This window comes from Kogia breviceps, chromosome X (genome assembly GCF_026419965.1).
Source record: "Kogia breviceps isolate mKogBre1 chromosome X, mKogBre1 haplotype 1, whole genome shotgun sequence".
Classification (NCBI taxonomy): Eukaryota; Metazoa; Chordata; class Mammalia; order Artiodactyla; family Physeteridae; genus Kogia; species Kogia breviceps.
The window spans coordinates 79,330,012-79,356,663 of NC_081330.1; the positions used below are offsets into that span (position 1 = coordinate 79,330,012).

Here is a 26,652-nt window from a genome sequence, read left to right on the forward strand (position 1 = left end):
ACTCAAAATGCATTAAAGACCTAAATGTAAGGCCAGACACTATCAAACTCTTAGAGGAAAACATAGGCAGAACCCTCTATGACATAAACCTCAGAAAGATCCTTTTTGACCCACCTCCTAGAGAAATTGAAATAAAATAAAAAATAAACAAATGGGGCCTAATGAAACTTAAAAGCTTTTGCACAGCTAAGGAAACCATAAACAAGACCAAAAGACAACCCTCAGAATGGGAAAAAAATATTTGCAAATGAAGCAACTGACAAAGGATTAATATCCAAAATTTACATGCAGCTCAATAACAAAAAAACAAAAAACCCAATACAAAAACAGGCAGAAGACCTAAATAGACATTTCTCTAAAGAAGATATACAGAGTGCCAACAAATACATGAAAGAATGCTCAACATCATTAATTATTAGAGAAATGCAAATCAAAACTACAATGAGATATCATCTCACAACAGTCAGAATGGCCATCATCAAAAAATCTACAAATAATAAATGCTGGAGAGGGTGTGGAGAAAAGGGAACACTCTTGCACTGTTGGTCGGAATGTAAATTGACACAGCCACTATGGAGAACAGTATGGAGGTTCCTTAAAAAACTAAAAATAGAATTACCATATGACCCAGCAATCCCACTACTGGGCATATACCCTGAGAAAACCATAATTCAAAAAGATTCATGCACCAAAATGTTCATTGCAGCTCTATTTACAATAGCCAGGACATGGAAGCAACCTAAGTGTCCATCAACAGATGAATGGATAAAGATGTGGCACATATATACAATGGAATATTACTCAGCCATAAAAAGAAATTAAATTGATTTATTTGTAGTGAGGTGGAGAGACCTAGAGTCTGTCATACAGAGTGAAGTAAGTCAGAAAGAGAAAAACAAATACCATATGCTAACACATATATATGGAATCTAAGGGGAATAAAAGGTCATGAAGAACCTTGGGATAAGATGGGAATAAAGACACAGACCTACTAGAGAATAGGCTTGAGGATATGGGTAGGGGGAAGGGTAAGCTGTGACAAAGTGACAGAGTGGCATGGACATATATACACTACCAAATGTAAAATGGATAGCTAGTGGGAAGCAGCTGCATAGGACAGGGAGATCAGCTTGGTGGTTTGTGACCACCTAGAGAGGTGGGATAGGGAGGGTGGGAGGGAGGGAGATGTAAGAGGGAAGAGATATGGGACATATGTATATGTATAACTGATTCACTTTGTTGTAAAGCAGAAACTAACAGACCATTGTAAAGCAATTATACTCCAATAAAGATGTTAAAAAAAAAAAGAAAGAACCGAATGTTCTAGCATATTTCAAAATGGCTACTTTCCCCGCCCCCCTGCACTGGCAGCAGGAGGGTAGTTTCTTCCAATCTTCACTCTGAAAATCCTGGTAGAGCCCCTAGAGACTTTAAATCCCACACTTGTCCACACTGAACCCCCAGCTATTTGTCAATTACAGCTCAGGTTTTTCTACCCTAGTACTGATTCCCACAGAGATTTCTGCTTTTCTGTGTTACGATATGTGTATCTGCCTGTCTGTCCCTCCAATTTGAGCCAGGGAAATATAGCAATTTTCCCAGTGACCTCAATTCTCTGAATGATATAAGAAAGTTTGTGAATTTTGTTTGTTTACTTACTGTTAGATGGGGTGATGACTTTCGAACTCTTTACCTGCCAGACCAGAAGTGAAACCAGAAGTGCCTGTCTTGAACTTAGAATGCACCATTTTTACATGCATAATCTTCTTACATCAAGTTTTAGTCATTTGTATTGATTCACTGAGTTATGCAGATCTCCCAAATTTTGTCCCATTTCATTATGCAACATAAAAAAACTTCATTTAATATCACCAATGATATCATCAGAAAAGTCTTTTTTTCAAACATCTTTATTGGAGTATAATTACTTTACAATGGTGTGTTAGTTTCTGCTTTATAACAAAGTGAATCATCTATACATATACATATATCCCCGTATCCCCTCCCTCTTGCATCTCCCTCCCACCCTCCCTATCCCACCCCTCTAGGAGGACACAAAGCACTGAGCTGATCTCCCTGTGCTATGCAGCTGCTTCCCAGTAGCTATCTATTTTACATTTGGTAGTGTATATATGTCAGTGTTACTCTCTCACTTCGAAAGCTGTCAAGCTCATTGCAATGGACACAATTTTTCCAAAATTCTAATTTTCACTTGAAAGCACAAAATTTCATCATTTATAACAAATACTCTTAGTTAACTGTCTTGAAATCACTTCATCCATTTTGAAAAAAATGTGTGTAAAATGTCTGTCTGCATAACCATAGATTTTTTTGTTTTTGTTCCTTCAGTTAAAAATAGTATTCCATAAAAAAACTGCTAGTTTGGCTCAAAACTCAATCATACAAATGCTTTTCCTCAAAACAACCATCATACTTCTTAAGTAACAGAAGTGTTTTATAGGTACTTCCTGTATTGTCACAAAATATTCTAAATGACATGTACTTAGGGTCAAAATTTAATAAAATTATTAAAATTTTTCTCATCAAGAACATTGTTAAGTAAAACTGATTTTTTTTCTGTGTGTGGTGGTAAAGAATACAGTAACTACTAGTATGGTTTGATACCACTTCCTTGATTTGTGCTAAAATGCAGTTGATTTTGTCACGTCAGTGGAAATATCAACACAGTAAAAAAAAAAGGGCAAGATAATATTTTAGCATTATTTTGAAAATAGTGTTGACCTCATGGATGCCCTAGAAGGGTCTCAAGCACTCCTGAGGGTCCTTGGCTCACCCTCTGAAGGACATTGGTATAACAGAAAAATTAATGGGTTTTGTAACCATACAGAGTTGCATTTGCTTCCTCAGCAGGCTTTGCAGTTGGACAAATATGTAATTTTTTTGTCTCCCTGGCTTTAGTATTTTTACTGAAGTATAGTTGATTTATAGTAGTATATTAGTTTCAGGTGTGCAACACAGTGATTCAATATTTTTATAGATCATACTCCACTTAAAAGTTTATAAAATATTGGTTATATTCCCTATGTAGTATATCACATCCTTATATCTTATTTATTTTATTCCTACTAGTTTGTACCTCTTAATCTCCTACCCCTATCTTGCCCCCCCATCCCTCTTCCCACTGGTAACCACTAGTTTGTTCTCCTTATCTATGAGTGTTTCTATTTTATCTTCATTTATTTCATTTCTTATATTCCACATATAAGTAAAAACATACAGTATTTGCCTTTATCTGACTTGTTTCACTAAGCATAATACTCTCCAGATCCATCCATGCTCATTCAAATGGCAATATTCATTCTTTTTTATGGCTGAGTAGTATTCCTGTGTGTGTGTGTGTGTGTGTGTGTGTGTGTGTGTGTGTGTATACCACATCTTTATTCATTCATCTGTTGATGGACAATTGGGCTGCTTCTGTATCTTGGCTATTGTAAATAATGTTGCTATGAACATTGGGGTGCATATATCTTTTTGTTTTCTTCAGATATATACCCAGGAGTAAAAGTGCAAAATCATATGGTAGTTCTATTTTTAGTTTTTTGAGGAACCTCCATACTGTTTTCCATAGTGGCTGCACCAATATACATTCCCACCAAAAGTGTACTAGGGTTCATTTTTCTTCACATCCTTGCCAACATTTGTTATTTGTTATATATTTGATGATAACTATTCTGACAGGTGTAAGGTGATATCTCATCATGGTTTTCATTTGCATTTCCCTGATGATTAGTGATGCTGAGCATCTTTTCATGTGTCTAGTGGTCATCTGTATGTCTTTGGAAAATGTCTCTGCAGGTCTTCTGCCAATTTTTTAATCAGGTTGTTATTTTTTGCTACTGAATTGTATGAGCTATATATATATTTTTGGATATTAGCCCCTTATCAGATATGTCATTTGCAAATATTTTCTCCCATTTAGTAGGTTGTCTTTTTAATTTTTGATGGTTTCCTTTGCCCTGGCTTTACCTTTTTTTGGTTTTGTTTTGTTTTTTGTTTGTTTGTTTTTTGGGGTATTTTTGTTTTGCCTGGCTTTACTTTTAATTAGTAAATTTTATTTTTAGAGACATTTTAGTTTCACAGCAAAGTTATGCAGTAAGTACAGAGTTCCCATATACCCCTTGTACCAAACACACACAACATCCCCCACTCCAAACCTGTATTTAAAGACTACTTAAACATTCATTATATGATCTTGAACAAATCACTTTATGACTCTGAACTTCAGTTTTCTCATTTATATAATAGGGTGAATAATATTTATATAAAGAATTATCAAGAGAATTACAGATACTGTTCATAACATTACCTTGCATTATACTCATACATACTTAGTACTTAACATCTAATAAATTAAAAGCTTCGTTTAAAAAACAAAAATCTTGATGGGCCAGAATAATGGGCTAAAAATAAAAAGATAAAGCATAATAGTTATGTATTGTATCCTATGGCTGCTGTAGTAAATTACCACAAACCTGGTGACTTAAATCAAAATATATTTTTCCTCTTAAAGTTTTGGAGGTCAGAAGTTCAAATTTAATTTCACTTGGCGAAAATCATGGTATCAGCAAAGCCATATTCCCTCCAGAGTCTACTGCCTTTTCTAGCTTCTAGAGCTACATTCCTTTCATTCCTTGGTTTGTGGTTCTTTCCTCCATCTTCAAAGCCAGTGGTGTAGCATTTTGTTTCAGTTTTCACATTGCCTTCTCCTTTGGTCACATCTCCCATATCCTCTCCTATAAGGACACTTATGATGTCAATTAGGGCCTACCCAGATAATCCAGGATAATCTCCCCATCTCAAGATCCTTAATTTAATCACATCTGCAGAGTACCTTTTACCATATAAGGCAACATTCACAGGTTAGGACTGGATATCTTTGGGAGCCATTATTCAACTTACCATAGGTATAAATATAGAGGTGGCATCGACGTTTAAAAAACCAACTATTTCATGTTCAGGGTGATTAAGAAAGCTGGACCAACATAAGTCCATTTGAAAACAAGATTATTTGATACAATCAGTGTGATCATTGGTGTGACCTGCTTACAAAAAAAACCCCCCCAAAACCTACTGCATTTCAATTTTACGTTGCATCAGAAGAAGAAGAGGGTTCAGAATCAGAAAGACAACAGTCTCAGATCACAGTTGGATTATTGTATTTTGTTATAAATTACACAGTTTAAAAAGAGACAATTAAAAACTCATATATATCTAGAGGAAAATAACTATTATGATGAGAAAACTAAAAAGTCTATTCTATAATAAATAGCTAATATCTCCTGTACTCATTATATGCCAGGCACTGTTCTAAATAAATTATTTGGCTCATTTAATTCTTTCAGCAACTGTATGAGGTAGATACTATTTGTTAATTGCCCCCATTTTCCAGGCACAAATAAGTAATTTGCTCAGAATTGCATATGCTAGTACACTACTAGGTCAGATTCAAACCCAGGCAATCTGGCTCTGGAGCCCCAAATTTAGGCACTACACTATATTGTCTTTCTAAGATACCAGGGAGTGAAAGAGTCATTTCAGGAAATAAGAAAACCCGTCTTTAAATGACTAAAGGATTATCAGGTAGAAAATGAATTAGACTTAGTCTGTGTCATTATAGGAAGCAAGACAAAGACTAAGGGCTAAAAATTATACCTTTTTAAAAGACATCTTTATTGGAGTATAATTGCTTTACAGTGTTGTGTTAGTTTCTGCTGTATAACAAAGTGAATCAGCTATATGTATACATATATCCCAATATCCCCTCCCTCTTGCACCTCCCTCCCACCTTCCCTATCCCACCACTCTAGGTGGTCACAAAGCACTTAGCTGATCTCCCTGTGCTATGCAGCTGCTTCCCACTAGCTATCCATTTTACATTTGGTAGTATATATGTCAGTGCTACTCTCTCACTTCGCCCCAGCTTACCCTTCCCCCTCAGGACAGGAAAAATTACACCATTTGAAGGAGTTCAGTAGATTCATTCTGAATCTGTTTTGTGAGATTGTCAGTCTCCCATTAATGGAAATGATTAAGCAGAGGTTAAACACCTGCTGAAGATGTTCTAGAAACTGGATGGAGTGGTGAGGACTACAACTCCCTAAGAAAATCTCACTAATGCAGTCATGGTGGAAAGGAGGCCCCTGCCCAGGGGAAATCTTCCATCACCACACCAAAGGGCTCTCTTTGTACCACCCTCTTGAGGATCACTATCAGAGAGTCTTTCTAAAGGGAGGTTATGTATATGTATAACTGATTCACTTTGTTGTAAAGGAGAAACTAACACACTATTGTAAAACAGTTATACTCAAATAAAGATGTTTAAAAAATAAAAAATAAATAAAGGGAGGTTATAAGATTCAGCAGTAAAATGGAAAGATTTTATGAATGTTAATTTTATCCAGCAGCCCAAGAAACTTCCACAGGCTAATTCAAACCTTGCTGCCATTGTCACCTCTACAATATATCTATCATCTGGAGGTCACAGATTATATTAAGACAGTGGTCTCCAAACATTTTCAACCATGAGCCACAATAACAAATATATTTTACATCATTACTAAGTATAAAATAGTTCCACAAATAACACCCTTAAATACACTCATATTTTCTATTGTCTATTTTATTTTTTAAAAATTGCTGATCATAATTCAAGAAATTAATTTCATGATGGCACCAATAGTTTCTCAACTCATAGTCTAAAAAACTTTAAGCTAAGAGTAATATTTACCTATTGTTTCCCAAGTATTTTTGAAGTTTTCTAACGTTAGGTATTCACTGGTTATATAAAAATAACATTTTTCTGTATTATCAGTTCCTTGATAGGCTTCACCTACCGTGATCTTTGCCTCCACATTACTTCAGCTACCCTGTCCCTTGGTCAGAACTTAGACCTTTATCTATAATGACACTACATCTAAGATCACATTTTCAAGTGTAGTACTCTCTGACCATCACTGATATTCTTTACTGACTCTCTAGAAAACTATTCCTAAAATTATTTGCACATCCAATGTGTGCACCCCATCACCTCTGACTCCATTGCCCCCCATGTCTTTATGCAGCTTAGATTCCACAGTCCATCACAATAATCATTACTTTTATATACCCCTTCATCTCCCTTGCAATTCTCCCATTGTCATACAGTCAGCCCTCTGTATCTGCAGGTTTCACATCCATGATTGATTGAGTCCACTGATGCAAAACATGTAGACATGGAGGGCCAACTGTATTCATTATACTATGCCATTTTATATAAAGGATTTGAGCATCTGTAGATTTTGGTATCCGGTGGGGGCTCCTAGAACCAATCCCCCGTGGATACAGAGGGATGACTATACTTCATTGGCAAACTACCAACTCTAATTAAATTCAATTACCCCTTCCTTCTTCTCAGACAATTGAGTCCTAAAGCCATTAAGAGGGATAAAGAAAGAACAAGGAAGGTGTTGACAGTGAAGAGGGTTGTCTATGATGGCTTGGCATGGGGTGTCAGGGCCTCAACATGGTGAGGAAGGCACCTAACCAGAGGGAATCCTGATATGGGGTGTCAGAGCCCAAGGGGGTAGGTAGGGGGATGGGCATCTGTTTTGGGGTATCTGAGCTCAAATGTAATAAGCAATGTGTCCATTAGACTTAGAGAGGAGCCCCAGAGCCCAAGTGTGGTGGAGAAGGGGGGCCATGTGGAGGTGTGCCCAGGGCATTAAAACCAAAGCAGGATAAGGGTGGTGTACATGCTAGAGGGTGTCTGACATGGGATGTTAGAGCCCAAACAGGGTGAGGTAGGTGTCCATGTGTCTGGAGGGGAGTGGCCTAGAATGGGGACTCAGAGCCTGAGTAAGATTAGGAGACCATCCCCACTAGGAAGGGAATGGTGGTGGAAATGGGAGATTGATTACAAGGGGATTGCTCCATTAGGATAATGGAAGCCAGGTTTCTTACTGTTACAGATAAAAGGAGAAAATTAGAATAAATCCTGATATTAGATTGACTTTAGTATTCATGGGTTTTAATATTTATATATACAGAAATAAATATAGATAATAAAAACTGTGTAATTTTCAAAAGTGTCATGGTCATAAAAGTCAAAGAAAGAGTAGGGATCTATTCCAGACTGAAGAAGACTAAAGATATATGACAGTTAAATGCAACATAAGACTGTGAACTTTTTAAAAAATTTTCCCATAAAGAACAGTATTGAGACAATTTTTGGAACATGAATGAGCTCTAAGGATTTGGTTGCAGTATAATATCATTGTTATTTTTTTAATATTTTGCTGCTTTGTGGTCATATAAGAGAATTTCCTTGTTTGTAGGAAACTCATGTGAAAGTATTCAGGGGTAATGTGGTACAACTTATTCTCAAATGGTAACTTTTAAAAGTTATTTGTGGGCTTCCCTGGTGGCGCAGTGGTTGAGAATCCGCCTGCGAATGCAGAGGACACGGGTTCATGCCCCGGTCCGGAAAGATCCCACATGCCGCGGAGCGGCTGGGCCCGTGAGCCATGGCCACTGGGCCTGTGCGTCCGGAGCCTGTGCTCCGCAACGGGAGAGGCCACAGCAGTGAGAGGCCTGCGTACCACCAAAAAAAAAAAAGTTATTTGTACTATATGACCCCTTCTCTCTAAATCTATGACTGTTTTCAAAATTTTAAGAATGAAAATGAAACCCACAAAACCATGGTGATTTTGTTTCACTTTAAATTTATAACCACAAGCCTGAAGTGGGCAACCAGTGCTGTCCAACTGATTTCCCTATTTCCCTAGTTGGTTCACTCTCTCACTTGTTAAGATTGCTATTTCACATCTCCTCTCTCCTTCAACACCTCCCTATCTTGCTTCTAATTTCAGAAAAAACAAAATCTATGAAAAGAGAACTTCCTTATCCTTTCACCACAAGTTCTTTATCCTACCTGCATCTGTACTGATATACTCTGCCTCCCCACCTGTTACTATGGATAAATTATTCCTTCTAAGACCAACCCTTCACTTATACACTGGATTCCATTCTTCTTGCTCCTGTATCATCAATAGTTTTCCTCTCTATTAAATAATTCCCACCAGCACACAAACATATTCTACTATCTCCCATCAAAAAGAAAAAAAAGAAATACAGCTAATGTACATTTCTTTGCTCCCAATTTTAGAAAAGTCCTCCAAATAATTCTATTCTCCCTGCCTCCACTTCCTTTCCTGTCATCCTCTTGGACCCACTCCAATCAACCTTTTGATCTCAGGGTTCCATTAAAATATCTCTCACTAATGTCATCTATAATCTTCATATTACCAAATACCCAGTCCTCACCTTGATCTCTCAGCAGCATTTGTTACAATTAATCACTCCCTCTTTCTGAAAACACTTGTTTCATTTGGCTTTCATGACAAAAGCTTTCCTTATTTTCCTCCTACCATACTGACTATTCCTTTTGTCTCCTTTACTAGATTCTCTACTTCCCCAACACTAAACATTGGATTATACCAGGGCTGGTCCTTGAACTTATTCTGTTCTCTATCTACACTCATTCCCTAAGTGATTTTATTCAGTCTTGTGGTTTAAAATATCATTTCTAATCTGATAACTACCAAATTTATATCTCCATATCTGAAATCCAAATTTCCAAATCCAACTGAGTACTAGATATCATCACTTGAATATCTCAAATTTAACATATCTACAACAGAACCCTTAATTCAAAGTCCCAGCCACACAAAATTTCATCCTTCCCCAGGGTTTTCCTCTTCAGTATATGGTGCTACCAGTCACTTTATTGCTTAGGCTAAAATCCTTGGAACCACCCTTGATTCTCTTTCTCTCACACCTGAAATACAATCCCTCAGCAAATGTGTTAGTTTGGCCTTTAAAGTATATCTAGAATCTCTGGGAAAAGATAGTGTAGACTCACATTTCTCTGTCCCTTCACTCTAAATACAACTAAATGCTTTGGAAATAATTAATAAACAAGATAAAAGGATTTTGTAATATGGAAAGAAGTTAGACAGAATAGGGACCTCAAGTTTTTTTTTTTTTTTTTTTTTTTTTTTTTTTCAGTACACAGGCCTCTTACTGTTGTGGCCTCTCCCGTTGCGGAGCACAGGCTCTGGACGCGCAGGCTCAGCGGCCATGGCTCACGGGCCCAGCCGCTCTGCGGCATGTGGGATCCTCCCGGACCGGGGCACGAACCCGCGTCCCCTGCATCGGCAGGCGGACTCTCAACCACTGCGCCACCGGGGAAGCCCTGGGACCTCAAGTTTTAAAGAACAACAATGCTGTGAGTTCCCTGAGTTTTTCTTTTATCTCCAAAATATCCAAGGCTGGGCACCAGGAGGCCTGCAATCTAGAACTGCCAACAGGCATAGAAAAAACAGTAAAGACAGCTTTCTTTGACCAAGGTACTAAGAAAAGGGAAGTCCAATTGAGACCTAGTGGGAAGCCCCAACCCCTGCTTCACAACTGGGCCACCAGAGGATGATTTGATCAGGACACAGAGGCAGCTGTAAAGCCCTTGGCAGGCCAACCTCCACTCCAAAATCAGGGCATGAGCATGTAGACTGACATGCCCACACTAGAAGCTTCAATACCCCAGTGGGTCATCCCACCTCCTACTTCACAAAAAGGACACTGGTGGCCTAAAGTGGCATCAGCAAAGCCCAAGCAGACCAATCCAACCCCAGTTCAACACTGGTGGCAACTGCAGACTGGCCTGCCTGCAGTGGAAGCAGTAAACCACTAGGGCAACACAATTCCCGTTCCACACCTGGGCACCACCATCTCCCAGTCCTCTATCCAGTGGCTAGGAGAAGATGCAGTCACAGTGGCTTCTGTCCCAACCCCTGGAGGGGAAAGTGGCCCATGGCACCAACGTAGAATGAACAGGAGCTGCAGCAGCATCAGAAGAATGAAACAGATCAGAATAGCACTGAAATGACTGAAAACTAAAATGTCATAGGACCTAAAGTCCACAGAAGCAGGCAAGGACCCACATTCTAAACTTAAATAGGATGACTGCCTGCTAAAATAGAAGATTTAAATAGGATCAAGAGACTTCTAAAATAGTAACCAAAATACCCAAGATGCAATCAAACATCACTCCTCATACCAAGAAGCAAAAAAACACAATTTTAATGAAAAAAGACTATTAAATGACACCATTACAGTTATCTGACAATAATTTCAAGGCTGTTATCATAAAAATGCCTCAAAAGATAATTAAAATTATCTTGAAAAAATACAAAAATCGAAAATCTAAGCAGAGAAAAAGGACTTATTTTTTTTAAAGAACCAAATGGAAATTACAGAACTGAAAAAAAAATAAAATGGCCAAATTTGTTTAATTGCTAGATGGACTCAATTCTAGAATAGAGATGAGAGAGAACAGAATCAGTGAAATTGAAGACATCACAGTTTTCAACTGACCCAGTCTGAACAAAGAGAGAAAACAGTGGAGAAAAAAGGAAAAAAACAGAGACTTGGGGATCTGTGGAACAATAACAAAATACTTAAGATCTATATCACTGGAGATGCAGAAGGAAATGAAAAAGAATGTGGAGCTGAAAAGGTATTTGAAGAGGAAAGAAAAACAAAGGAAACAAACACAAAACAATAAAATGGAGACTGGTTATATCAACAAGATGGTGGAACATGAAACCCCAGACCCTCCTTCCCAAACACAGAGGCACTGATTCAAAAACACAGAGATGAATACCCTTTGTGAGAAATCCAGAAATCAGTTAAAATGCTCCTGCACCCTAGCTGAGTGTGAAAACAGTTGCATCAAATCCAGTAAAAAAAATTTGTGGCATTTATTTACCATAGTTCCTCTCACTGTCTCAGGGTTGTGCATTCGGGAAAAAATTCCCAGCGTTTGGCTTCTTCCTGAGGAGGGAAAGAAGACAGAAACATATGTCCAATGGTCAGACTTTTCAGGGGACTGCCCAAGGGACTGGTCTCTGTCTTGCCTGAATCTGGGCACTGGTGGGAATAGGCGTCAGTTTGTGGGATGCTGAGAACAAGGGTGAAGTTTGGACCAGCATGTGTTTACTTGTCATAGTCCCCCACCACCCAGCTCAACACAGAACAAAGGGTAGAAAATCCTGAACTCCTGGCTTCTCCCTGAGGAGGAAAAGATTTGGAGCATGTGTTCAACATTCAGGCTTTTGGAGGGGCTGATCACTAGCTCACAAGTCTCAGAATGCTGACAGAACCTGGCATATAATCTAGATGCCTGGAGGCCGCTGAGAACAAAACAGAACTGGGAGGCACACAATATAGCATACAGCTCAGAGGCACTCCCTTGGTGAGGGGAGGGGGAGGGAAGAGATGACTGGAGCATGTAATACTCTGGCTTCAGGGGGAGGTGGGGCTACCCAAGGAACTAGTTTCTATCTCACCAGACTCAGAGCACTGATAGGACCCAGCATACTGTAGACGACTGGGGACCACTGAGAACAAAAGAGAGCTGGACAGCTTAATGCTGCTCTACAAAACCTGCAGACAGTACCACAGACAGACCTTACAAGGAGGAAGAAATTATTACCTCCTAAAAAAAATAATCCAGCAAATATATCCAATAGAGAAGCTATATTTACAAGTTACGAGAAAATGTATCCACAGAAAATACTTGAGAGATTACCAGAATCTCTAGGTGGAATAACTAATAAACGTTTTTCACTGTATAACACCAAGAGGTAAAACAGGTGGCTTCTTTTCCAAACGTGCATATCCCAACACAAAGTTATAAAGGCATATGAAGAAACAGGGAAACACAGCCCTATCAAATTAAAAAAAATCTCCAGAAATTGACCCCAAAGAAAAATATTTATATGAATTACCTGACAAAAATATCAAAATAACCATCATAAAGGTGTTCAACAAGCTCAGGAAAGATGCATAAATAAGAATAGAATATCAACAAAGAGAAAATATAAAAATGAACTGCACAGAAACTTTGGAGCTGAATAATACCCGAACTAAAAAATACACGAGAGGGGTTAAAGAGCACACTTGATCAAGCAGAACAAAAAATCAGCAAGTCAAAGAGAAATCACTTGGGGCTTCCCTAGTGGTGCAGTGGTTGAGAGTCCACCTGCCGATGCAGGGGACATGGGTTCGTGCCCAGGTCCGGGAAGATCCCACATGCCGTGGAGTGGCTGGGCCCATAAGCCATGGCCACTACGCCTGCGTGTCCAGAGCCTATGCTCCACAACTGGAGAGGACACAACAATGAGAGGCCCGCATACCGCAGGAAAAAAAAAAAGAAAAGTCACTTAAAATTATCCAGAGGATCATACAGAAAAAGAGTGAAGAAAGCCTAAGGGAATTATATGACAACATCAAATGAACCCATATATGCATTACAGGAGTCACAGAAGAAGAAGAGGGAAGAAAGGGGCAGAAAGCTTATTTAAAGAAATAATGGCACTGATGAAAGAAATTAAAGATGATACAGATGGAGAGATACACCATGCTCTTGGATTGGAAGAATCAACATTGAGAAAATGACTCTACTATCCAAAGCAATCTACAGATTCAATGCAATCCCTGTCAAACTACCAATGACATTTGGTATTGAACTAGAAATAGACAAAAAATTTCACAATTTGTAGGGAAACACAAAAGACCCCGAATAGCTAAAGCAATCTTGAGAAAGAAAAACGGAGCTGGAGGAATCAGCCTCCCTGACTTCAGACTATACTACAGAGCTACAGTAAACAAGACAGTATGGTACTGGCACAAAAACGTAAAAGAATGAAATTAGAATACTCCCTAACACCACACACAAAAATAAACTCAAAATGCATTAAAGACCTAAATGTAAGGCCAGACACTATAAAACTCTTAGAGGAAACCATAGGCAGAAAGAACACTCTATAACATAAATCACAGCAAGATCATTCTTGACTCACCTCCTAGGAAATGGAAATAAAAACAAAAATAAACAAATGCGACCTCATGAAACTTAAAAGCTTTTGCACAGCGAAGGAAAGCATAAACAAGACCAAAAGACAATCCTCAGAATGGGAGAAAATATTTGCACATGAAGCAACTCACAAAGGATTAATCTCTAAAACATGCAAGCAACTCATGCAGCTCAATATCAAAAAAACAAACAACTCAATCCAAAAATGGGCAGAAGAACTAAATAGACATTTCTCCAAAGAAGATATACAGATTGCCAACAAACAGATGAAAGAATGCTCAACATCATTAATCATTAGAGAAATACAAATCAAAACTACAATGAGATATCATGTCACACCGGTCAGAATGGCCATAATTTAAAAATCTACAAGCAATAAATGCTGGAGAGGGTGTGGAGAAAATTGAACCCTCTTGCACTGTTGGTGGCAATGTAAATTGATAAGCCCACTATGGAGAACAGTATGGAGGCTCCTTATAAAACTGAAAATAGAACTACCATAGGACCCAGCAATCCCACTACTGGGCATATACCCTGAGAAAACCATAATTCAAAAAGAGTCATGGGGGCTTCCCTGGTGGCGCAGTGGTTGAGAATCTGCCTGCTGATGCAGGGGACGCAGATTCGTGCCCCAGTCTGTGAGGATCCCACATGCCACGGAGCGGCTGGGCCTGTAAGCTATGGCTGCTGAGCCTGTGATCCACAACGGGAGAGGCCACAACATTGACAGGTCCACATACCACACACAAAAAACAAAAAAACAAACAAACAAAAAAGAGTAATGTACCATATTGTACATATACAATATACATATGTACATATGTACAATATGGTACATACTGTACCATAATTGAAAAAGAATAATGTACCAAAATGTTCATTGCAGCTCTATTTTCAATAGCCAGGACATGGAAGCAACCTAAGTATCCATCAACAGATGAATGGATAAAGAAGATATGGTGCATATATACAATGGAATAGTACTCAGCTATAAAAAGGAACAAAACTGAATTATTTGTAGTGAGGTGGATGGACCTAGAGACTGTCAAACAGAGTAAAGTAAGTCAGAAAGAGAAAAACAAATACCGTATGCTAACAAATATATATGGAATCTAAAATAAAAAAAAAAAAAGAGGGCTTCCCTGGTGGTGCAGTAGTTGAGAGTCTGCCTGCTGATGCAGGGGACATGGGTTAGTGCCCCGGTCTGGGAAGATCCCACATGCCACGGGGCAGCTGGGCCTGTGAGCCGTGGCCGCTGAGCCTGCGCATCCAGAGCCTGTGCTCCGCAACAGGAGAGGACACAGCAGTGAGAGGCCCACGTACCATAAAAAAAAAAGGTCAGAAGAACCCAGGGGAAAGATGGGAATAAAGATGCAGACCTACTAGAGAATGGACTTGAGGATACGGGGAGGGGGAATGGTAAGCTGGGACAAAGTGAGAGAGTGGCATGGACATATATATACTACCAAACGTAAAATAGATAACTAGTGGGAAGCAGCTGCATAGCACAGGGAGATCAGTTTGGTGCTTTGTGACCACCAAGAGGGGTGGGATAGAGAGGGTGGGTGGGAGGGAGGTGCATGAGGGAAGAGATATGGGGACATATGTATAACTGATTCACTTTGTTATAAAGCAGAAACTAACACACCATTGTAAAGTAATTATACTCCATTAAAGATGTATTAAAAAAAAGAAAAAAGAAAACATAAGACTGAAATCATACCAAATATCTATTCTGATTGCACAGTATGAAACTGGAAAACAATAAGGGAAAAGCTAGATCTACAAATATGTGGAAATTAAAACACACTTGTGAATAACCAAGAAGTCAAAGAACAAATAAAATGTTTTAAAAAATCTCAAAACAAATGAAAAGGGAAATACAATATACCAAACCTATGTGATGCTGCAAAAGCACTTTTGAGAGGTAAATTTACTGTGATTAATGTCTGCATTAAGAAATCAGAAAGATCTAAAATAAACAACCTAGGGAATTCCCTGGCAGTCCATTGGTTAGGACTCCATGCTCTCAGTGCTGAGGGCCTGGGTTCAATCCTTGGTTGGGGAACTAAGATCCCACAAGACATAAGGTGCAGCAAAATAACAAAAAAAAGAAACAAAAAACAAAAAACTAACTTTATACCTCAAGAAACTATAAAGGAGGAAGAATCCAAGCCCAAAGTTAGCAAAAGATTAGAGCAGATAAAAATGAAACAGAGCAGTGCTTCCCTGGTGGCACAGTGGTTGAGAGTCCGCCTGCTGATGCAAGGGATGTGGGTTCATGCCCCAGTCTGGGAAGATCCCACATGCTGCGGAGCGGCTGGGCCCGTGAGCCATGGCTGCTGAGCCTGTGTGTCTGGAGCCTGTGCTCCACAACGGGAGAGGCTACAACAGTGAGAGGCCTGCATACCAAAAAAGAAAAAAAGAAACAGCAGAAAAACAATTGAAAAATATCAATGAAACTAACAAATTTTTTTGGAAAAAAACCCAGAAAACACAAAAATTGACAAACCTTTAGCTATACTAATAAAAAAGAATACTCAAATAAATAAAGCCAGAAATGAAAGAGGAAATATTGCAACTGATATTACAGAAATACATAGGATTGGGGGACTTTCAAGATGGCAGAACAGTAAGACATGGAGATCACCTGCCTCCCCACAAATACATCAAAAATGCATCTATATGTGGAACAATTCCTACAAAACACCTACTGAACACTGTCAGAAGACCTCAGATTTCCCAAAAGGCAAGAAATTCCCCACGTACCTGGGTAGGGCAAAAGAAAAAACAGAGACAAAAGAATAGGGACTGGATCTGCACTTCTGGGAGGGAGCTGTGAAGAAGGAAATGTTTCCACACACTAGGAAGCCTCTTCACTGGTGGAGACAGGGGTGGGGAGGAAGCTCCAGAGCTATGGGGGAGAGTGCAACAACAGGGGTACAGATAGCAATGCAGAGAGATTCCTGCACAGAGGATCAGTGCTGACCAGTACTCATCAGGCTGAGAGGCTTGTCTGCTGACCTTCTAGGGTGAGTGGGGGCTGAGAGCTGAGGCTTGGGATTCGGAGGTCAATCCCAGGGAGAGGACTGGGGTTGGTTGCATGAACACAGTCTGAAGGGGGCTAGCGTGCCACAGCTAGCTGGGAGGAAGTTGGGAAAAACTCTGGACCTTCCTAAGAGGCAAGGGACCATTGTTTTGGGGTGTGTGAGAAGAGAGGATTCCTTCCCTGTCTTCCCAAAGAAGGTTGAGAACTGCCTAAACGAGCTCCAGGGATGGGTGTGAGCCACAGCTTTCAGCTCAGAAACCAGTGATGGGCATGAAACTCTAATGCTGCTGCTGCAGCCACCAAGAATCCTGTGTGCAATCACAGATCACCATCCACACACACCCCTACGAGGCCTGTGCAGCCCTCCACTTCCAGGGCCCCGTGATCCAGGGACAACTTCCCCGGGAGAACACACAGTGTGCCTCAGACTGTTGGAATGTCATGCCAGCCTCTGCCACCACAGGCTCGCTCTGCATTCCAATTATAACTACCATACCCCTCCCTCTCCCTGGCCTGAATGAGCCAGAGGCCCCTAATCACCTGCTGCTTTAACCCTGTCCTCTCTGGAAGGGAACAGAGGCCAGAGGGTGACCTACACACAGAGGTGAGGCCAAAACCAAAGCTGAACACAGGAGCTGTGCGAACAAAGAAGAGAAAGGAAAATTTCTCCATGCAGCCTCAGAAGCAGTGGATTAAATCCACACAATCAACTTGATGTACCCTGCATCTGTGGAATACCTGATAAACAACGAATCATCCCAAAATTGAGGTGGTGGATTTTGGGAGCAACTGTAGACTTTGGGTTTGCTGTCACTGACTAACTTGTTTCTGATTTTAATGTTTATCTTAATATAGGTTTTAGCTCTTGTTTTCATGGGTGGATTTGTTTATTGGTTTGCTTGCTCTCTTTTTTATTTTATTATTATTACTTTCAAATTTTTTTAATTATTTTATTTTTTTTCAATTTTTAAAATGTGGTATTATTTTTTCTTTCTTTTTTTCTTCCTTTGCTTCTGAGCCATGTGGCAGATAGGGTCTTGGTGCTCCAGCCTGGTGTCAGGCCTGAGCCTCTCAGGTAGAAGAGCCAAGTTCAGGACATTGGACCACCAGAGACCTCCTGGCCACACGTAATATCAATCAGTGAGAGCTCTGTCAGAGACCTCTTTCTCAATGCTAAGGCCCAGCTCCACCCAACAGCCAGCAAGCTACAGTGCTGGACACACCGTAACAAACAACTAGCAAGACAGGAATACAACACCACACATTAGCAGAGAGGCTGCCTAAAATCATAATAAGTCCACAGACACCCTAAACACACAACCAGACACAGCCTTGCCCACCAGAAAGACAAGATCCAACCCCACTCACTAGAACAAAGGCACCAGTCCCCTCCACCAGGAAGCCTACACAAGCCACTGACCAAAACATACGCACTGGAGGCAAACACCAAAAACACGGGGAACTACGAACCTGTAACCTGCTAAAAGGAGACACTAAACACAGAAAGTTAAACAAAATGAGAAGACAGAGAAATATACAGCAGATGAAAGAGCAAGGTAAAACCCAACAGACCAAACAAATGAAGAAGAAATAGGCAGTCTAGCTATTCAGCATAATGATAGTAAAGATGATCCGAAATCTTGGAAATAGAATGGACAAATTAGAAGAAACATTTAACAAGGACATAAAGAACTAAAGAGCAAACAAACAATGATGATTAACACAATAAATGAAATTTAAAATTCTCTAGAAGGAATCAATAGCAGAACAACTGAGGCAAGGGAATGGATAAGTGATGTGGAAGATAAAATAGTGGAAATAACTACCACAGAGCAGAATACAGAAAAAAAGAATGAAAAGAACTGAGGACAGTCTCAGAGACCTCTGGGACAACATTAAACGCACCAACTTTCGAATTATAGGGGTCCCAGAAGAAGAAGAGAAAAAGAAAGGGACTGACAAAATATTTGAAGAAATTATAGTTGAAAACTCCCCTAACATGGGAAAAGAAATGGTCAAGTCCAGGAAGCACAGAGTGTCCCATACAGGATAAATCCAAGGGGAAACATGCCAAGGCACATATTAATCAAACTAACAAAAATTAAAGACAAAATATGAAAAGCAGCAAGAGAGAAGCAACATATACCATACAAGAGAATCCCTATAAGGTTAACAGCTGATCTTTCAGCAGTAACTCTGCAAACCAGAAGGGAGTGGCAGGACTTATTTAAAGTGATGAAAGGGTAAAACCTACAAACAAGATAACTGTACCCAGCAAGGATGTCATTCAGATTCAAAAGAGAAATTAAAACCTTTACAGACAAGCAGAAGTTAAGATAATTCAGCACCACCAAACCAGCTTTACAAAAAATGCTAAAGGAACTTCTCTAGGCAGGAAAACCAAGAGAAGGAAAAGACCTACAATAACAGACACAAAACAGTTAAGAAAATGGTAATAGGTACTTACATATTGATAATTACCTTAAATATAAATGGATTAAACGCTCCAACCCAAAGACATAGACTGGCTGAATGGATACAAAAGCAAGATCCATATATCTGATGTCTACAGGGGACCCAGTTCAGACCTAGGGACACATACAAACTGAAAGTGGGAGGATGGAAAAAGATATTCCATGCAAATGGAAATCAAAGAAAGCTGGAGTGGCAATTCCCATATCAGATAAAGAAGACTTTAAAATAAAGAATACTACAAGAGATGAAGAAGGACACTACATAATGATCAAGGGACCAATCCAAGAAGAAGAAATAACTATTGTAAATATTTATGCACCCAGCATAGGAGCACCTCAATATATAAGGCACATGCTAACAGCCATAAAAGTGGAAATCAACAGTAACATAATAATAATAGGGAAATTTAACACCCAACTTTCACCAATGGACAGATCATCCAAAATGAAAAATAAGGAATCACAAGCTTTAAATGACACATTAAACAAGATGGACTTAATTGGTATTTATAGGACATTCCATCCAAAAACAACAGAATACACTTTCTTCTCAAGTGCTCATGGAACATTCTCCAGGATAGATCATATCTTGGGACACAAATCAAGCCTTGGTAAAGTTAAGAAAGTTAAAATTGTATCAAGTATCTTTTCTGACCACAACACTATGACACTACATATCAATTACAGGAAAAAATCTGTAACAAATTAAAACACATGGAGGGTAAACAATACACTACTAAGTAACCAAGATGTCACTAAAGAAGTCAAAGAAGAAATTTTTTTAAAACCTAGAAACAAATGACAATGAAAACAAGATGACCCCAAACCCATGGGATGCAGCAAAAGCAGTTCTAAGAGGGAAGTTTATAGCAATACAATCCTACCTCAGGAAACAAGAAACATCTCAAATAAACAACCTAACCTTACACCTAAAGCAATTAGAGAAAGAAGAAGAAGAACAAGAAAAACAAAGTTAGCAGAAGGAAATAAATTATAAAGATCAGATCAGAAATTTTAAAAAAAGAAATGCAGGAAATGATAGCTAAGATCAATAAAACTAAAAATTGGTTCTTTGAAAAGATAAACAAAATTGATAAACTATTAGCTAGACTCATCAAGTAAAAAAGGGAAAAGACACAAATCAACAGAATTAGAAATTAAAAAGGAGAGGTAACAAATGACACAGCAGAAATACAAAGGATCATGAGGCATTACTGCAAGCAACTATATGCTAATAAAATGGACAACCTGGAAGAAATGGACAAATTCTTAGAAAAGCATAATCTTCTGAGACTGAACCAGGAAGAAATAGAAAATATAAACAGACCAATCACAAGCACTGAAATTGAAACTGTGATTAAAAATCTTCCAACAAACAAAAGCCCAGGACCAGATGGCTTCACAGGTGAATTCTATCAAACATTTAGAGAAGAGCTAAGACCTATCCTTCTCAAACCCTTCCAAAATATAGCAGAGGGAGGAACACTCCCAAACTAATTCTATGAGGCCACCATCATCCTGATAGTAAAACCAGACAAAGATGTCATAAAAAAAGAAAACTAGAGGCAAATATCACTGATGAACATAGATGCAAAAATCCTCAACAAAATATTAGGAAACAGAATCCAGCAGAACATTAAAATGATCATACACCATGATTAAGTGGGGTTGATCCCAGGAATGCAAGGATTCCTCAGAATACACAAATCAATCAATGTGATACACCATATTAACAAACTGAAGAATAAAAATCATATGATCATCTATGTAGATGGAGGAAAAACCTTTTGACAAAATTCAACACCCATTTATGATAAATCCCTCGAGAAAGAAGGCATATAGGGAACATATGTCAACATAATAAAGGCCATATATGGCAAACCCACAGCCAACATCATTCTCAAGGGTGAAAAACTGAAACCATTTCCTCTAAGATCAGGAACAAGACAAGGTTGCCCACTCTCACCACTATTAATCAACATAGTTTTGGATGTTTTAGCCACAGCAATCAAAGAAGAAAAAGAAATAAAAGGAATCCAAATTGGAAAAGAAGTAAAGCTGTCACTGTTTGCAGATGACATGATACGATACATAGAGAATCCTAAAGATGCTACTAGAAAACTACTAGAGCTAAACAAGGAATTTGGCAGAGTAGCAGGATAAAAAAAATTCATGCACAGAAATTTCTTGCATTCCTATACACTAACGATGAAAACTCTGAAAGAAAAATTAAGGAAACACTCCCATTTACCATGCAACAAAAAGACTATAATACCTAGGAATAAACCTACCTAAGGAGACAAAACACCTGTATGCAGAAAGTTATAAGACACTGATGAATGAAATTAATAATCATACGAACAGATGGAGAGATATACCATGTTTTTGCACTGGAAGAATCAACATTGTGAAAACGGCTATACTACCCAAAGCAATCTACAGATTCAATGCAATCCCTATCAAACTACCACTGGCATTTTTCCCAGAACTAGAACAAAAAAATTCACAATTTGTATGGAAACACAAAAGACCCCGAAGAGCCAAAGGAATCTTGAGAACGAAAAATGGAGCTGGAGGAATCAGGCTCCCTTACTTCAGACTATACTACAAAGTTACAGTAATCACGACAGTATGGTACTAGAACAAAAACAGCAATATCATTGGAACAGGATAGAAAATCCAGAGGTAAACCCATGCCATATGGCCACCTTATCTTTGATAAAGGAGGCAAGAATATGCAATGGAGAAAAGACAGCCTCTTCAATAAGTGGTGCTGGGAAAACTGGACAGCTACATGTAAAAGAATGAAATCACAACACTCCCTAATACCAAAGAAAAAATAAACTCAAAATGGTTTAAAGACCTAAATGTAAGGCCAGACACCATAAAACTCTTAGAGGAAAACATAGGAAGAACACTCTTTGACATAAAATCACACCACGATCCTTTCTGACCCACCACCTTGAGAAATGGAAATAAAAACAAAAATAAATAAATGGGACCTAATGAAACTTAAAAGCTTTTGCAGATCAAAAGAAACCAAAAACAATATGAAAAGACAATCCTCAAAATGGGAGAGCATATTTGCAAATGAAGCAACTGAGAAAGGATTAATCTCCAAAGTATAAAAACATCTCATGGAGCTCAATATCCAAGAAACAAACAATCCAATCCAAAAATGGGCAGAAGACCTAAATAAACATACCTCCAAAGAAGATATACACCCAGCCAACAAACATGTAAAAGGATGATCAACATCACTAATCATTAGAGAAATGCAAATCAAAACTACAATGAGATATCATCTCACACTGTTCAGAATGGCCATCATCAAAATATCTACAAACAATAAATTCTGGAGAGGGTGTGGAGAAAAGGGAACCCTCTTGCACTGTTGGTGGGAATGTATATTGATACAGCCACTATAGAAAACAGTATGGAGGTTCCTTTAAATACTAAAAATAGAACTACCATATGACTCAGCAATCCCACTATTGGGCATATACCCTGAGAAAACCATAATTCAAAAAGAGTCATGTACCACAATGTTCATGGCAGCTGTATTTAGAATACCTAGGAAATGGAAGCAACCTAGTGTCCATCAACAGATGAATGGATAAAGAAGATGTGGCACATATATACAATGGAATATTACTCAGCCATAAAACAAAACGAAATTGAGTCATTTGTAGTGAGGTGGATGGACCTAGATAGTGCCATAAAGAGTGAGTTAATTCAGAAAGAGAAAAACAAATACCGTATGCTAACACATATATATGGACTCAAAAAAGAATGGATCTGAGGAACATACGGGCAAGACAGGAATAAAGACACAGATGTGGAGAATGGACTTGAGGACATGGGGAGGGGGAAGGGTAAACTGAGTCAAAGTGAAAGAGTAACACTGACGTATATACCTTACCAAATGTAAAATTGATAGCTAGTGGGAAGCAGCTGCATAGCACAGGGAGATCAGCTCAGTACTTTGTGACCACCTAGAGGGGTGGGATAGGGAGGGTGGGAGGGAGATGCAAGTGGGAGGGGATATGGGGATATTTGTATATGTATAGCTGATTCACTTTGTTATACAGCAGAAACTTACACAACATTGAAAACAATTATACTCCATAAAGATGTTAAATAAAAATAGAAATACATAGGATCATAAGAGACTACTAGGAACAGTATATGCCAACCAATTGGATAACCTATAAGAAACTGATAAATTTCCCAAAACATACAACCTATGAAGATTGACTCAGGAGGAAACAGATAATGTGATCAGACCAATAATTATTAAGGAGACTGAATCAGTAGTCAAAAGCTTCCCAGCATAGAAAACCCCAGGACCAGATGGTTTCATTTGTTAATTCTACTGAATGTTAAAAGAAAAATTATTACCAATCCTTCTCAGACTCTTCGAAAAAATTGAAGAGAAAGGAACACTTTTAAATTCATTTTAGAAGGCCAGCATTACCCTGATAACAAAGTTAGATTAGGAGTCTACATGTAACTAAAACTATAGACCAATATATCTGATGAATACAGACACAACAATTCTCACCAAAATATTAGCAAACTGATTTCAACAATACATTAAAAGGATTATACATCATAAGCAAGTGGGATTTATCCCTGTAATGCAAGGATGGTTCAATTATGCAAATCAATAAAGGTGATACACCATATTAGCATAAAATAAAAAATTATATGATTACCCCTGAAGATGCAGAAAAAGCATTTGTCAATACACAATATGTTCATAACTAAAACCCTCAATGAACTGAGTATAGAAGGAACATACTTCAATATAATAAAGGCCATATGACAAACCCACAGCTAACATTACACTCAACAGTGAAAATTTGAAAGCTTTTCCTCTAAGATCAGGAAAAAGCCAAGGATTCCCACTCAGACCACTCTTATTCAACACAGTACTGTCAGTCCTCGCTAGAGAGCAATTTAGCAAGACAAAAATAAATAAATAAATAAATAGAAAAATAAATAAATAATAAACATCCAAATTGGAAAGGAAAAAGGAAAATTGTCATCTGCAGATGACATGATCTCATACTTAGAAAAAGTCTAATGAGTCAACCATAAAATTATTGGAACTAATCAAAAACCTCAGTAAAGTTGCAGGATATAAAATCAACATACAGAAATCAGGTTTTTTTTCTTTAACAACAAAACATCTGGAAAAAAAGATAACTAAGCCATTCACAACCTCATCAAAAACAATAAAATACAGTTGACCCTTGAACAAAGTGGGGGTTGGGGAGCTGATGCTTTGTGCAGCTAAAAATCTGCATATAACTTATCGTTATATGCCCTCCATGTATGTGGTTCCCCTGTACCCCCTGTTCCACATCCACAGATTCAACCAGTTGTGGATTATGTAATACTGTAGTATTTACTATTGAAAAAAAATCCATGTATAAGTGGACCAGCACAATTCAAACCCATGTTGTTCAAGGGTCAACTGTCTTTAGAAGATATCTGTACAATGAAAATTACAAGACCTTAATGAAAACAACTGAAAAGACACAACCAAATGGAAAAACATCCTGTGTTCATGGATCCGAAGAATTAATATCATTAAAATGCCTAACTATCCAAAGCCTTCTGTAGATTAAATGGAATCCTTATCAAAATTCCAGTGGCATTTTTTAAACAGAATAGAAAATAGAAATAATCGTAAAATTTGCATGGACCCACAAAAGACGCCAAATAGCCAAAGCAATCATAAGAAAAAAGAACAAAGATGGAATGATCACACTTCCTGATTTCAAACTATACTACAAAGTTATAATAAAACAGTATGGGACTGACTGGCATAAAATAGACACACAGAGCAACTGAATACAATTGAGAGCCCAGAAATAAACCCCACATATATGTTCAACCAATATTTGACAAGGGTGCCAAGATCACTCAATGATGAAAGAATGGTCTCTTCAACAAATGGTGTTAGGAAAACTGGATAATCAGATGCAGAAAAATTAAACTGGATCCCTATCTTACACCACTCACAAAAATAAACTCGAAATGGGATAAAAATGTAAACATAAGACCTGATACCATAAAACTCCTAGAAGAAAACATAGGGAAGAAACTCCTTAACATTGGACTGGTCAATGTTTTTTGGTATTACACCAAAAGCACAAGCAACAAAAGCAGAAATCAACAAATAGAACTACATCAAATATAAAAGCTACACAGCAAAAGTAACAATCAAAAAAAAAATGAAAAGGCAACCTATGGAGTGGGAGAAAATGTTTGCAAAGCATATACCAGATAAGGAGTTAACATCCAAAGTATATAAAGAATTCATACAACTCAGTGTAAAAAAAATCCAATACAAAATGAGAAAAGGAACTAAATAGACATTTTTCCAAAGAAGACATACAAATGGCTAACAGGTACATGAAAAGATGTTCAACATCACCTATCATCAGGGAAATGCAAATCCAAACCACGAGATATCACCTCACACCTAATAGAATGGTTACCATCAAGAAGATAAGAGATGTGTTGGCAAGGATGTGGTAAAAAGGGCACCTTTGTACACTGTTGGTAGGAACATAATTTATTTCAGCTACTATGGAAAGTAATATGGAGATTTCTCAAAAAATTAAAAATAGAACTACCATTTCAAGTCCACTAATGAGTATATATCCAAAGGAAATGAAAACAAGATATTAAAGAAATATATGCACTCCCATGTTTACTACAGCATTATTCACAATAGACAAGATATGGAGACAACTTAAGTATCTGTTAACAGGTTACTGGATATAGAAGCTATAAATATAAATATAAACATATATCAATACATACACACATACACACACACACACACACACACACACACACACAATGAAACATTATTCAGCCATGGGAAAGGAGGAAATCCTGCCATTTGCAGCAACATGAATGGACATTGAGGACATTATGCTAAGTGAGATAAGTCAGACAGAGAAAGACAAATACTGTATGATATCACTTATATGTAGAATCTAAAGAAGCCACCTCATAGAAACAGAGTAGAATCATGGTTCCCAGAGGCTAGCAGTAGGAAATTTGGGGATACATTTTTTAAGGGTACAAACTGGGAACAAGTGAATAAATAAGTCCTAGAGTGCCAATATATAGTATAGTGATTATAATCAACAATATTATATTATAAAATTCAA

The 26,652-nt window shown here is 38.2% G+C and overlaps 1 protein-coding gene across 5 annotated transcripts in view; it reads right to left on the reverse strand.

Annotated features, from left to right (window-relative positions):
• Positions 1-26,652, reverse strand: part of ZC3H12B (zinc finger CCCH-type containing 12B) — a 689,142-nt gene that overhangs the window by 649,483 nt on the left and 13,007 nt on the right. The window contains exon 2 of one of the 5 annotated variants that reach the window (XM_067023458.1): positions 11,825-11,889. The exons of the other annotated variants lie outside the window; for them this stretch is intronic. The gene's annotated coding sequence lies outside the window, so the exon portion shown is untranslated. The remainder of the gene's footprint in view (positions 1-11,824; positions 11,890-26,652) is intronic. 5 annotated transcript variants of the gene reach the window in all.